Below are 14,075 nucleotides of genomic sequence, written 5' to 3'. Positions count from 1 at the left end.
TGTGTGTGTGTGTGTATGTGTGTGTATATGTGTAGGTGAGCATGTACCACAGCATGGTGTGCATGTGTAGCTTGTAGATACAACTTGGAGGAGCTGGTTCCCTCTTTCAATCATGTGGGTCCCAGGGACAGAACTCAGGTTGTTGCCAGGCTTAGTGGCAAGTACCTTTACCTGCTGAGCCATCTCACCAGTTTAGTTTAATGAATTTTAATTAGTTATCATAAGCCTTGCCTTAACATATAGATGTTTTCAGTTATGTTGTCACCCTGTGGAGGATTGACTTGATCCTAATTAATTGGGGTAAGAAGATGTGCCTACTGTGGGGGGCACCATTCCCTAACTGATATCCTGGACAATATAAAAGGAAAATGAAAAGTGAGCAGCATACATCCCTTCCCCACTCTCTGCTTCCTGGGTGTGGATACAATATAACCAGCCAGCCTCTTCAGGCCTCTCTCCTCCATCAAAAGATGACACTGATAAAAATTCTCCTTAGAACACCAGATTACAGCCTAAAGGAATAACGTTGGGTTGTGTCCCAGAACTACAAGAGCTCCCCAGAAGAGCTCAAGGCAGCCTATAGCAGGGCATTGGGAACACCTCCCCTTCTCACTTCCAGAGAAACCTTTTCTCAGAAGATAATCAATAGTCTCCCCGTTCAAATTTTATTGGCTCTCTGTGACCTCGCCTTAGCCATTAGCCAGATGTTAGTATTTCTGTCTTTTCGAAATATGCTTCTCCCTGAGTACTTTCCCTACCTTGTTGTGTGTTCATTCTGCACCTAATCACCAAGCAGCTTACTCCCTTGGAAGTCCACAATTGCTCCTGATCACCACACCTAGTCTTTGAAAAAAATCCAGAAATGGTAAGTGGAGTTATTGGTAATAATTGCCTAAAGTCACATATTGACAAGAATTCTAAGACTCCCTTGACAATCTCATCCATTTGTAAGGTGACAAGTATTATTTCTACATAAATACCACTAAAATATACATTTCTATTCAGGATTTCCCTCATTTGTTCCAAACAGACTTTTCAACTCTTTCTAATTAAGTCTCTTTCACCTACATCTTTCAAGCTACACAAGCTTAACATCTTACCAGTATATTCAGTTCCTTACTATTGTCTTACCTTGTCCCCATTATTTGCTGGGATGCTCAGCAAACTCTCTAAGTTGTTTCCTCTCTGTATGCTCTTCAAATAAGAGTGAGAGCTGAGCTAGGGAGATGGTTCAGTGGGTAAGAGTGTTTGCTATGCAAGCAGGAGGACTTGAATTCAAGTCCTCAGAAGCCATGTAAAATGACAGGTATTGTCACAAATGTTTATAACCCTAGAGCTATGGGGGACAAAGATTGGAGGATCACTGGGGCTTGATGACTGCCACCCTAGCTCCAGGTTCAGTGAGAGATCCTATCTTGAGGGAATAAGCTAGAGAACAATAGGACAGAACACCCTATATTCTCCTCTGGCCTCACACTCAGATGCACACACATGCATGCACGCATATAGGCAGATATAATTCATCTTGCATGCTCGATTCATCTCAGCTGCTAGAATGGTTTCTGGCACAAAGTAGACACTGAGTAAGTGCCTGAAGATGTATTGACATATATTATCTGTAAATTATGTAACACACATATAAATTGTACATGTTTTGTTCCTTCTTTTTACCTCAGCTATTCTTTTCACTCCATATTTCTAATCAATTACTAAGTTCTCCCCACTCACTCAGTCTCTCTGTCTCTCTCTCTTCCATATTCATATGTAGTATATATGTGTGTATGTTTGTACAGTAAGATAGCTCTAGGAAAACCCATAGAGATACAAAGTACACTGGTGGTTTGGGGGACAAATAATGGAGAATGACTGGTAATAAGCACTTTGCTTCTTTAGGAGGTGATAAAAATGTATTAGAATTGGTGGTGGTAATTGTACAAACTCATGAGTTTACTGAATTGTAAAGTACAAAATTGATGTATGTGGATTAGTATCTCAGAGTTCACATATAAAATCAATAGTGCTAATTTTATTAGGTCTGTATCCTTTGTAGACACTAACTTTCATATATTTCTACAAGTAAACATTTTTATTCTAATTAAGGGATGATAAAAATTGCTTCTTTAAATTATTCTTCTTAGCCATGCATGATAGTACGTGCCTATAATCCCAGCTACTTGGGGAGAAGAGGCAGGAAGAACTCATGTCTGAGGCTTTCCTGGCTATAGAATGAGTTCCAGGCCAGCCCAAGCAACTTAGTGAGACCTTGACTCAAAATAAAAAGTAGTAAGAGGTTCATAGAGGTAATCCAGTTGTAGAATACTTCCTAGCATATGCAAAGCTCTAAATTCAATCCTGAGTCAGATAGATAGATAGATAGATAGATAGATAGATAGATAGATAGATAGATATGAATAAAAGTACATTTCTTTTATACTTCATCTCTAAAGACCAAATTTCTTGCTAAGATGTCCAGACGCTGTCTGAGCATGCCTTAACTTGTTTTGGCAGAACTCTTTCTCTCTTCCTTTATCCTCCCCCACTGACTTCAACCACCTCCCATTTTCCCATGGCTTCTATGTACCCTGGACTTCCTGTTTCTGAGGCTTTGTTCCCTGACATTCATGCTCATCTTGTTCTTTGTGTTTCTCCTACCCAGCCATACCTGCAGAAATATTCCCTGGGCCAGATCAAATCTCACTTCCTCAAAGTGCAGTCGTCTCTCTTTTTAGCTCCGCTAGCACTTTGCTCAGCATTTGTTTTTATAGCATTAATACCATATTTTATATAATCTGCTGTGTATGTCTTGATAGGCAGATTTTCCTTCCATTCTTCTAAAGTACACAGCACATGGAATAGATAGCCCAAATATTTTTAGTTTTGAGCACTCTGAGCCTGCTCCTCCCAGCTTGTTCCTCCTCTGCAGCCCCTCCGCTGTCGCCGCCGCCATGAGGGAGATCCTGCACCTGCAGGCTGAGCAGTGCAGCAACCAGATTGGCGCCAAGTTCTGGGAGGTGATCAGTGGCGAGTATGGCATTGATCCTGCACATACCACAGATCATATCAATGTGTACTACAACGAGGTCATCAGTGGCAAATATGTTCCCCGTGCTGTGCTCGTGACTTGGAGCCAGGCACCATGAACTCGGTGCGCTCAGGGCCCTTCAGGCAGATCTCCAGACCTGATTTCTTGGTCTTTGGTCAGAGTGGGGCTGGGAACAGCTGGGCCAAGGGGCACTACATAGAAGGCGCAGAGCTGGTTGACTCGGTGTTGGAAGTTGTGAGGAAAGAAGCTGAGAGCTGTGACTGCCTGCAGGGCTCACAGCTGACCCACTCCCTGGGTGGGGGGACTGGGTCTGGGACGGGTACCCTCCTTATCAGCAAGATCCAGGAGGAGTACCCTGACAGAATCATGAACACCTTCAGTGTGGTACCTTCCCCTAAGGTGTCGGACACAGTGGTTGAGCCCTACAATGCCACCCTTTCAGTACACCAGCTTGTTGAAAACACAGATGAGATCTATTGCGTTGATAATGAAGCACTCTATGATGACATCTGTTTCAGAACCCTAAAGCTGACCACACCCACTTATGGTGACCTGAACCATCTAGTGTCCACCACTATGAGTGGGGTAACCACTTGCCTGTGATTCCCTGGCCAGCTAAATGCTGACCTGCGGAAGCTGCCTGTAAATATGGGAAGCTGCCCTTCCCTCGCCTGCACTTCTTCATGCCTGGCTTTGCCCCCTTGACCAGGCGAGGTAGCCAGCAGTATCATGCCCAGACAGTTCCTGAGTTCACCCAGCAGATGTTTGATACCAAGAACATGATGGCTGCCTGTGATCCCCGCCATGGGCGCTATTTGACAGTGGCTGCCGTGTTCAGGGACCGCATGTCTATGAAGGAGGTGGACGAACAGATGCTTAACATCAAAACCAAGAACAGCAGCTACTTTGTTGAGTGGATCCCTAACAATGTGAAAACTACTGTTTGTGACATTCCTCCTCGGGGCCAAAAAAGTCTGCCACCTTCATTGGCAACAGCACCGCCATTCCGGAGCTGTTCAAACGCATCTCAGAGCAGTTCACAGCCATGTTCCGACCCAAGGCCTTCCTGCACTGGTACACAGGCGAGGGCATGGATGAGATGGAGTTCACCGAGGCCGAGAGCAACATGAATGACCTGGTGTCTGAGTACCAGCAGTACCAGGATGCCACAGCTGAGGAGGAGGGAGAGTTTGTGGAGGAGGCTGACTGAGGAGGAGGTGGCCTAGAGCTGTCTTAAGCAGCTAAAGCATGGGAGCAGTGTGAACATTCTTCATTCACAGCTTGTCTGCTAGCCATGTCCACTGTGCATTTGCTATCCTGTCCTGACATCACTTGTACAAATACAATTCAAGCAATTCATAGTGAAAACAAATTTTTATTTTTGGTTTAAATTTTTGAAGAAAATACAAATACACATTTATGCTTTGGTTCAGTCAACAAGTACTGGTGGTGATATACTCTAAACCAGAAATTTTCCTTGGCTCTCACAAATTTATATCTTTTTCAAAATTATCATTAGTTTGTTTCTTGTTTTTGAGACAGGCCCTTACTATGTAGTCCTGGCTGGTCTGGAATTTGCTTTGTAGACCAGGCTGACCTTGAACTCAAAAAGATCTACTTGCCTTTGCTGGGACTAAAGCATGTGCCACCAAGTCCGAGTAATTATTACTGTTATTTGAGACAGGATTTTGTGTATCTGAGGCTAGCCTTAAACTCATATTAGGATGACCTTGGTCTTCTGATACTACTGGTTTCACTTCCCAGGTGCTCAGATTGCAGGCGTGCCCCACAACACCCAGCATCTGCCATGCTGAGAATTGAATCCAGTGTATTATACAGGGAGGGAAATGTGGGGTTTTTTTTTACTCTTTTGGGGGTGCCTGCCACCCAGCTCCCAAATAAATCACATACAGAAGCTTATTCTTACTTATGAATGTCCAGCCTTAGCTTGACTTAGTTTCTAGCCAGCTTTTCTAAACTTATCCCGACTATCTTTTGCCCCTGGGCTTTTCCTGTTCTCTTCTATCAATCTTACTCTTACTCTGTGTCTTGCTGTGTAGCTGGGTGGCTGGCCCATGAAGTTCTCCTACTTTTCTGGCTGCTAGATCCTCTCCTCCCAGATTTCTCCTTCTATATATTCTCTCTGCCTGCCAGCTCCACCTATCCTTCCTCCTGCCTTGCTATTGACCAGTTTTTTGTTAGATCATCAGGTGTTTTAGACAGGCACAGTAACACAGCTTCACAGAGTTAAGCAAATGCAAAATAAACAAAAGTAGCACACCTTAAAATATTCTACTACAGGGAAAGGACTGTACCAACTAAGATACATACCCAGCCTACTCTACATTTTATTTTTTTTTAATTCATGTAACACAGATATAGAGTGTGCACAAATCTCAAACGTACACCCTAATGACTTTCTACATATGTATCTATTCATGTCATCACTACCCACATCAAGACAGAGGATTTCCAGCACTGCAGACCCCTACCCAGTAAATATCCTTTTGCCCAGAAGCAACCACTATTCCAACTTCTATCACCATATATGAGTTTTACCTGTTTGAATTTTACCAAAATGGAATTATATGATATGTTATATTCTTTTGTGCCTGGTTTCTTTTATTCATCATTTCTATGATATGCACCCATATAGTTGTATTTTGTTTGTAGTTTGTACTTTTTACTGTTGTATGGAGTTACATTATGGGATATTCTATTGACTATTTCACCATTTATTAATCTATTCTCTTACTGATGGATATTTGGTTTGGTTCCAGGTTTTAGCTATTACAAATAAAGCTGCAGTAAACATTCTTGCAGATTGGTCTTAATGTACACAGCACTCATACCTCTTGAATATATACCTTGGTATGGAATTGCTGAGTCATAAGTGGCTTTACTAGGCACTGTCCAACAACTTTCCCTGGGGGTGGGGGCAGTGCCAACACATTCTCACCAGCAATGTATGAAAATAAGCAAATACGACAAATATCTGATAGTGAAAATGAGACCTAATAAGGCTACTTTAGATGTAGTGATCAGGAAAACCATAAAAGGTGAAATTTTCTGTCTTGTCCTCCTGAATTCTAAGATTATTACAAGTTCAGGCAAGCCTAGGGTACATAGAAACTGAGGCAAGCCTGAGCTACATTGTAAGATCCTCTCAAAAACAGCAAAATTTAAAATTTAAGGTGAAATTTAAGAATTAAATGACAAGAAGAATCTGGCCTTGCTTGTGTGAAGGGAAGATCATTTCAGGTAATGGCTAAAATCATAGAGACCCTTGGACAATAAGTAACAGCTCATTTAAGACACAGAAAGGAAGAGTCTAAACACCTTGGAGTACATGAGAAAGTGAAGATAACAAATAGAAGGAGTGTTACAGAACCAGCTGCCACAACAGGTGCCTGGAAACTAACTCTGTAGGGAAATAATGGGAAAGGTATAAAACACATGTCTCAGAACTTTCCTATCCAAGAACCAAGAAAGATCAGGTATTTATGTAACAAGGCTCAATGTCATTGGTTGAGGATTTCTTCTGGCAGATTGATGATGGAGGTCTTCATTTCCCAGAATTGATGAATCTAATATAGTCTCATGACTGAGATTCAGTGTCTTCCTCTTCACACAGACTTCCACATTATTCTATTTTCATTGTCATCTTTTGGATGCTGAGCTCTACAACGATCTCACTGAACTCACCCATCTCCACTCACCTTCGTTCCCATGGCCAGTCTTTCAGGATCAGGTCCATCATTGGCTCTGGTTTTTCTTAAGCTCCATCTCACTGGGCATTTAGCTTAGCATAGTGTTTTATCACTAAGATTCACTCCATCCATGCCTACAGAATAACTACTAGTATAACTATGCTGATTTGGAAAGACTTCAAAATGCTTTTAAACCACCATTTGATTCTTGCTACTTCCTACAATCCTCTCAATTCCTTTTACTTCCTGTATGTTGTTCATAGAGTTTAAGACTAAGCCCCATGTATTCCAGGCTGACTTCGAACTTGCTATGTAGCCAAGGATGACCTTGTACTTCTGATCCCCCTACCTACACCATCCCAGTACTAAGATTACAGGTGTGTGTAAACATACCTGGCCTTTGAAGTACTAGGGATCAAACCCTTGGCTCCATTTTTGGATGACTTTTTGACAACTAAACTCTTAGTGTCCACACCAGTTACCAGTTGTCACATAACTCAATGTAAGAAAACATTCTAAAATTCAATGTCTTTAAACAATAAGCATTTACTTAAAAGTCTGTGGGATAGAAATTTATCCTGAACTCAAATGGGCCATGCTTCTGATTCCAACTGAATTCATATACCTTATAGTCAGCTTCAGCTCAACTGCATCTAGGGAAATCAGCCCTGATCTTGTTGCATCTTCTAGTAGGTTCTCAGGCAAAGACAGAAAAAGAACAAGGGAATGCAAGGACTTATGAAGCTTAAGATCAAAACTGGACCAACCAACATTTCTACCTCCATCCTATTACCAAAAATAAATCATAACACCAGCCTACATTAAAGGAAACAGAATCTTCCAGTTTAGTGCCTGAAATGTCAAGGTCACATGACATAGGATGTGACTACAGGAAAAGATGAAGGACTAAAGTCATTAGTAAAATCTACCGTACTTTAACATTTGCCTTTTGAGAAGATGCTAAATATATTTTTGTACATCAATCATACCTCAAAAGAGTAGTTTTAAGTTTTAGTATATTGTCTCTTACCTTTTCATCTCCAAGTTTCTATACTATAAAACATCAAAATACAATATGTAATATAAGCGACATTGATTCTGCTTTGCATTATTAGAAATATCTAAGAATTTTAGTTCTCATGTCTATGTAGACAACAAAGGTTCTTTTGTTCTCAACACATAGCATGCACAGTGTCCTGGGTTCAGTTCCCAGTACTGTAAAGAAAAGAGAAGAGATGAAAAGAAAGATTATGCCAAATATGCTTTCCCTCATAAATGTCTCCTTCAGACTTTAGAAACAGGTTATCAGTCACACATCTGACAAGGCATCTCAAACACGAGTTAGATGGAGGTCACTCATCCCCTTAGGATGTGTACTTTGGTTCATGTTGTAGAGGAGAATGTTCTCCCTCTATCTGCAAGTGTGGCGGTACATCATTTATGAAAGGGAACAAAGGAGCCAACACTATCACCACTGTTGCCGTGGCCATATCATATTAAAATCAGGATACAAGAGGTTACTGAAATGGCTCTTCAAACAGGGTGTCTCCTCATAAGACATCTCTGCCACTGACATCAGCAGGAACATTGGGTACAGAGTGTCCAGTAGAGAGAATGTACAAACTATTCAAGCTGATGAAGAGCCTATGAATCAAATGGCCCCGCTGCGCTCTGCTCAACACTATTTCTGTCTTGCGTGAGGTATGTGTCCTGAATTTGATTTACTAGCTTTAACGCCATTCACTGACAGTGTGGTGTATGGACACAGCAAGGGACTCCAATTAGGAACTGAAAAAACCACTGCAGGGCTATTGAAGCACAAAAGATTTCAAACAGATAGAAAGCTGTAGTGAAAGGGCTGGGAAGGAAATGTATTTGTAATTTCTTGCTAAGGGAGAATGGGCAGTGCAAAAGGTAGTTAAGAATCCAGGTAACCCAGACAGCCTCAAGCTTGAGTCTGAGGCTATGACTTAGGCAGATAGATCTCTTATCTTCCCTTAGCCTCAGTTTTTATGATCTGAAAAATAGGGCTAGTACAGAAACAATCCAAAATGTTTGGATTTGTTTGTTTGTTTGTTTCTTGTTTTAATGTGATGAAATTAAGCAGTCAATAAATGCAGACGGGGACTTTAAAAAAAAAACTGGAAGTGTTCTTGGAAGTCATTCAACCCAGCCCTCCACCACCCCCACTTCAGAAGATGGAACACAGAGCCACGAGAAGCCTGAAAAAGTCCCCTGGTTACCACAGCTAGTAGCACAGTCAGGGCTGCAAACCTAAGCACTGTCTGCTCCTGTGCTTCTTTGCATTGTTCCTCCAGCAACACACCCTGCTGCCTACCCTCTTCCCCAGAGCAGAACTCCAGGAAATAGCTGGGACCTCTTCCCCTTCCCCTGGAGAGCCAGGTCTTAGGCACAGGGAACTGAAAGGTATAGAATTTCTAATGAAGCTCTTGCCACTTGCTCATTTTAATCCACTGCAAGTGTCTCTGGGAAATAAAAAATATTGGCAGGTTTGTCCAACAGCTGCTCAGCCTAGAGACCACAGCTTATTTTGGTCCATTTATGTTAACTCATCTGTCTTAAGCTCTTTGTTAGTGACTCACCGCATACTGCTACCAAAAATATACACCAAAATCCAAGAATCATTCATATGAAGGGCAAACCTCTTCCTTAAAATAACACATTTCTGTCTTGGTTTGATGAAGTTTTTCCTTCCTCCAGCCTCCATATCACATTTTCCTCTCTCCTTTCTTTCTTCTCCATCTTTGATCACCATCAGTGGCATGGAAGCTGCATGGTGTGATCAAGAGAATTTTAGAAGATCTGATTTTGGTACTGGCCTGAAATTCATCAGCTGAAAAAAAAAAAACCTAGCAAGTCACAACTAGTCTGTAGCTCAATTTCTTTCCCCACAATATGAGAGGTTTGTGTTAGCATTATAGTTTCCGCCAGCACAATTCCAAGATCTTTCTCATGACTCCAATCTTTGAAGGAAGGGTTTTTTTTTTCTTTCATTAACCTCTCCAGGAGTGTGTGTGTGTGTGTGTGTGTGTGTGTGTGTGTGTCTGTGTGTCTGTGTGTGTGTGTGTGTGTGTGTGTGTGTGTGTATGTGCCACAGCACACCTGTGGAGGTAAGAGGACAATTTTGTGGAGTTGATTCTCTCTCCATGTGAGTCAATAGAATTGGGTTGTCAGGCTTGGTGGCAATCACCACTACCCACTGAGCCATTTTGCCAACCCTGTTGGGCAGGTTTTCATTTGCTACATAAACTGCCTTTTAAAATAAAAAAAATAATATTCCCCATTTTCTATTAATTGCATATCTAAACAATCTAATTAAAATACATTAAAATAATCAGGAATAATTATTAAGTAGGAAAGTGTGTGAAGGATTAAGTTAATTTATTTACCAAGATGTACCCAGACTTTCACAGGAAACTATGTCATTGCTGTAAGACTGAGTGAAATATTGAAGAAGGTTTATATGCTGTGCTGTAGATTTAAAAATAGACAGATGTGGGAAGAATACAAACCAACTTCAGGATGATGCTGACTTCCAGGGAAGAATAAAAGGAAGGAGATGGGGGAACTAATCCCCAAGTATATGTGAAGTGTATATGTAATATTTTACTCAAGATCTGACACAAACACAGAAAACTATTAACATGCAAAATGTGAGTAGGTGATATATGACTATCAGTTATTAACACCAGCCTTTCTTCATAATTTTAAACTATTTCAAATTTTAAATAATTTTACTAATTAAATTAATTTAAAATAAGCATAGCAACTGAAACTAGGTTGCTTGTGGGAGTACAAACTGATATAAAACACTTTGAGAAATTTTGGTAGCTTATTAAAAAGTTAAACCAACACCAACCACACCTTCTGAGGCATAGACCTAATAGAAACAAATACATACATTTACAAATAATACATGTGCAAGAATGTTAGGGGTAGGGATGTTATTAACTGATAGAGTACTTGCCTAGCAAGCACAGGCATTAGGTTCAATCCTCAGTACAAAAAAGAAATGTTTATACAAGCTTTATTCATAGTAATCACAAATAAGAGCTCAAATGCCCATCAATTGGTGAAGGAATAAACAAATTGTAAATTATTTATATAATTGAGTACTATCTAGCTATAAAATAAAAGAGAGATGTATTATTTTATATAACAGTATGGATAAATCTCAAAAAAAAAAACATGCTGAGCCAAAGAATCCAGATACAAAAGTGCAGTTCTATTTACATTAAATTCTAAACCATGCAAAACAAACCCAGAGTGATACAAACCAGAACAGTGGTTGCCTGTTACAGAAAGAGGTTGCCTGTTAAGGGAAAGAGATTGCCTGAGAATGAGGTACAGAGAAATTTCTGGAGTGAGGAGCCTATCTTGATTGAGAAATGTCTTGATTAGTGGGGTGGTTAAACAGGTGTTTGCATTTACAAAACAAAACTCTTCAAACTGTCCATTTCATAGTATATAAACGTTATCTCTATAACGTTGTTGTTGTTGTTGTTATTGTTGTTGTTGTTGAGACAGGTTCTTACTATGCAGCCCTGGTTGTCCTGGAACTCACTATGTAGACCAGGCTGGCCTTAGACTCAATCTGCCTACCTCTGCTTCCTGAGTGTTGGATTAAAGGCATGTGCCAGCATGCCAGGCTTATTTCAATTCTTAAAGCTTCCTAACACCCATAAACTCATGAAGTATCTTCATGGGCTCACAAGAGCTTGGGGAAGCCTCCTGAATCTCTGCACTAAGGACTCCTGCAATTACTTCCCTCTCTTGAATAGTGTAAGGGCTTATTTTCTGTAGTGTTCTTCATGCTCATTAAAAACAAAGTTTTTCTTTGAGACTCTTTTAAAGGCGCTGTGCTATAATAGGGAGAATATGGGTTTTAGAAATAGCCTAAGTTCTGGATTTGAGCTTCTGCTCCTTAGATCACTGGCTATGTGACTCCGGGCAAGGAAGTGACCCCCTGGAGTTTATTTTCTTAACCTTACACAGGAAAGTGCAAAAGCCTACTTCCTAGGGTTATTTGGAAGATTAAATTAGCTCACACAAGCAAGAGTGGATTTCACACAGCCTGGCTTAGCACAGATGCTCCATACATTCTGGTTTCCTTTTCTTCCTTCCTTTACTTTTTATAGACTCTCCATGGATTGGAAACACTATATCTCCTCCATTGTCACAGTTCAAATCCTGAGGTCACAGTTCAAATCCTGAGGGTATCAGAATAGCTTCCCTGTTCTTCTCAAACATGACAACAAAAGTGGACCACTTACATTCTAGCTAATGGGCTGCTGTTCTAAGTTACATGATTTCAAGGGACTTGTTCTGTTGCCTCCTGCTAGCCCTACAGAAATTGGTACCTCATTGGTTGTACCTATCCAGGACCCCAGAATATACTGTCCAAATGACCAATGGCTTCCTTCCAGGGCCAACCTGGTCACCTTGTTCTGCTCCATCTTTCCAAGAGCAGACTGTCACAAATGTGTACAGTGTACATCCCAACACCAAGAAATTATCAGGGAAAAAAAATGTTTGGGTCTATGTGGACAGAACTTGGACATTCAGATCAGGTGGTCAGCCATATTGTGTAAGACCCCTCTAGGAGTTGTGACAGAGGGGAAAAAAAAGAAAACTGATCTTGAAATAGGACTAGGATCTAGGGGTCCAAGTTGTGGTGCAGTCATGACCCTAAGGAGGCCAAGAACTCTAAATCAGGTGTAGTTTTCCAAAACTGGAAGTACTTTAATCAAAGTAAGATATGCAATTGTTATAAATTCAAACATGTAAATGTAGGCAATATGGATGTCTACTTGTACTCTGGCACCGTACTTCTCAAATGTTAGGGTTGCTCAGGCCAGGCTGTTTCCCTCTCAGGGATTTTGGACCTGCTATTCTACTGTTTACAATGTCCTCTCCTCACTTCACTTCTCTAACCATAGCCCTCATGCCTCTAGGACTTTGCTGTCATTTTTTAGATTTTTATTATTGTTATTATTCTCTATGTAGGCCTTGGCTGGCCTTGAACTCTTTATGTAGACCAGGCTGGCCTCAGCCTCCTAGAGATTCACCTGCCTCTGCATCCTGAGTACTGTGACTAAAGACCTGTGCCACCAAGCCTGGTTCATTTCTATCTTATTACAACTTGTTGCTTAATTTATTAAGAGCCTGACTCCCCCATTAGAAAAATTTCTGCTTCCATTACTGCTGCCTTTGCAACCTCCAAAACAGTGCCTGGCACATAGGAGGGGCAAAGTAAGATATTTACTGAACTAATGCATGAGTGATTTGATGAATAGAATTTCATTTAATGAATAGAATTTCATTTGAATTAGTACCTCACAGCATGAAAACTGGAAAAATTATTAATACCTGAACTGAGGCTATAGCTTAGTTGGCAGAGTGCTCACTTAGCATACATGAAACCCTGAGAGTTTGATCCCCTGCCCTGAATAAACTGGGTATAGTGGTGCACCCCCATAATGGAACAAAGAAACAAGAAACTCAGAAAATCAAGCTCATCTTCAGTCACTTACAAAGTTCGAGTACAGCCTGGAAAGAATGAAACCCTATCCAAAAAAAAAAAAAAAAAAACAACTCTCTCAAAACCAAAATTTATTTCCAAAAATAAAACTTTTTAAATAGGCCAAGTGACTTGCATTTTGGATTTTCACTTTCAATAAAACTGATGAACACAGCCTCCATTCTTTCAGCTCTCTTGCTCTACTTTTCCTCTATCATATCTGTTCTTATGACATGGAGCTCCAACCCCTTGACATCCCCAACTTCATCTATGTCAGTCAGCATTCAACTGCTTCCATCTCCTTCCCTCTTCTGCTGAGAACCACAAGGCATGCCACATGCACCATTCTTCTGGCACCTGCAAGCACCATCCCCTTTCGCCTGGCACCATCTCAGCTCAGGAGCAAATCAAGGAATGTCTCCATATCTACACTAGAACTATATCACAGGATAATTGAGAGAGGGAGCAAAAATGAGCTAAAAATACACTCTTTTTCTTCCTGGCTAAACCTCTTGCCTACCAACTATTGCACATTCTTTACATGGCTAAAATTAAATATGAAAGTCTTCCATGGCATTTAACTAGCAATCTGGCAGAAATAAAGTGCTGCTCTACTTCCATTCACAAATTTTAGTTTAATTACATTTCATATCCTTTCCCAAGCCAACATGGTTGGGTTCAAATCTCTGGTTAAGAAAATGCAGTGTAAGGGCTGGTAATATGGCTCATTGGATAAAGCTGCTTGCCAACTAACCCAATTACCTGAGTTTGTTCCCTGGGA

General features: G+C 40.7%; 1 pseudogene; it reads left to right on the top strand.

Annotated features, from left to right (window-relative positions):
- Positions 1-2,945: 2,945 nt before the first annotated feature.
- On the top strand, positions 2,946-4,253 carry LOC118573577 (annotated as a pseudogene).
- Positions 4,254-14,075: the final 9,822 nt, after the last annotated feature.

The sequence above is a fragment of the Onychomys torridus genome, chromosome X (assembly GCF_903995425.1).
Source record: "Onychomys torridus chromosome X, mOncTor1.1, whole genome shotgun sequence".
Taxonomy (NCBI): Eukaryota; Metazoa; Chordata; class Mammalia; order Rodentia; family Cricetidae; genus Onychomys; species Onychomys torridus.
Note: the sequence above shows the minus strand (reverse complement) of the source record. Positions and strands in the feature narration are given on the sequence as shown.